Genomic DNA, 1907 nt, shown 5'->3' on the forward strand with positions numbered 1-1907 from the left:
AGAGTGCCGTCGACGAGAGACTCGGCGTGCGTGAAAGATCGGTGCGTGGAACTGGCCGCTCGCAGCCACGCCTTTCATGCGTAGGTGCTGCGGGAAACAACAACGGTAGCAATACCGGGCGCTGGTATTCGACATCCAACGCACAACGGCCACGACGACGCACCGGACTAGTAAGGCACAAAGAGGATTGAATCGGCGCATGAGTAGGTTCCGGCCCAAGTAAGTCGAACGTAATTGTCGGCCGAAGGCAGGAGCTGAGAGTGCCGTCGACGAGAGACTCGGCGTGCGTGAAAGATCGGTGCGTGGAACTGGCCGCTCGCAGCCACGCCTTTCATGCGTAGGTGCTGCGGGAAACAACAACGGTAGCAATACCGGGCGCTGGTATTCGACATCCAACGCACAACGGCCACGACGACGCACCGGACTAGTAAGGCACAAAGAGGATTGAATCGGCGCATGAGTAGGTTCCGGCCCAAGTAAGTCGAACGTAATTGTCGGCCGAAGGCAGGAGCTGAGAGTGCCGTCGACGAGAGACTCGGCGTGCGTGAAAGATCGGTGCGTGGAACTGGCCGCTCGCAGCCACGCCTTTCATGCGTAGGTGCTGCGGGAAACAACAACGGTAGCAATACCGGGCGCTGGTATTCGACATCCAACGCACAACGGCCACGACGACGCACCGGACTAGTAAGGCACAAAGAGGATTGAATCGGCGCATGAGTAGGTTCCGGCCCAAGTAAGTCGAACGTAATTGTCGGCCGAAGGCAGGAGCTGAGAGTGCCGTCGACGAGAGACTCGGCGTGCGTGAAAGATCGGTGCGTGGAACTGGCCGCTCGCAGCCACGCCTTTCATGCGTAGGTGCTGCGGGAAACAACAACGGTAGCAATACCGGGCGCTGGTATTCGACATCCAACGCACAACGGCCACGACGACGCACCGGACTAGTAAGGCACAAAGAGGATTGAATCGGCGCATGAGTAGGTTCCGGCCCAAGTAAGTCGAACGTAATTGTCGGCCGAAGGCAGGAGCTGAGAGTGCCGTCGACGAGAGACTCGGCGTGCGTGAAAGATCGGTGCGTGGAACTGGCCGCTCGCAGCCACGCCTTTCATGCGTAGGTGCTGCGGGAAACAACAACGGTAGCAATACCGGGCGCTGGTATTCGACATCCAACGCACAACGGCCACGACGACGCACCGGACTAGTAAGGCACAAAGAGGATTGAATCGGCGCATGAGTAGGTTCCGGCCCAAGTAAGTCGAACGTAATTGTCGGCCGAAGGCAGGAGCTGAGAGTGCCGTCGACGAGAGACTCGGCGTGCGTGAAAGATCGGTGCGTGGGAACTGGCCGCTCGCAGCCACGCCTTTCGTGCGTAGGTGCTGCGGGAAACAACAACGGTAGCAATACCGGGCGCTGGTATTCGACATCCAACGCACACCGGCACGACGACGCATCGGACTAGTAAGGCACAAAGAGGATTGAAATCGGCGCATGAGTAGGTTCCGGCCCAAGTAAGTCGAACGTAATTGTCGGCCGAAGGCAGGAGCTGAGAGTGCCGTCGACGAGAGACTCGGCGTGCGTGAAAGATCGGTGCGTGGAACTGGCCGCTCGCAGCCACGCCTTTCATGCGTAGGTGCTGCGGGAAACAACAACGGTAGCAATACCGGGCGCTGGTATTCGACATCCAACGCACAACGGCCACGACGACGCACCGGACTAGTAAGGCACAAAGAGGATTGAATCGGCGCATGAGTAGGTTCCGGCCCAAGTAAGTCGAACGTAATTGTCGGCCGAAGGCAGGAGCTGAGAGTGCCGTCGACGAGAGACTCGGCGTGCGTGAAAGATCGGTGCGTGGAACTGGCCGCTCGCAGCCACGCCTTTCATGCGTAGGTGCTGCGGGAAACAACAACGGT

This window comes from Ipomoea triloba, chromosome 8 (assembly GCF_003576645.1).
Source record: "Ipomoea triloba cultivar NCNSP0323 chromosome 8, ASM357664v1".
Classification (NCBI taxonomy): Eukaryota; Viridiplantae; Streptophyta; class Magnoliopsida; order Solanales; family Convolvulaceae; genus Ipomoea; species Ipomoea triloba.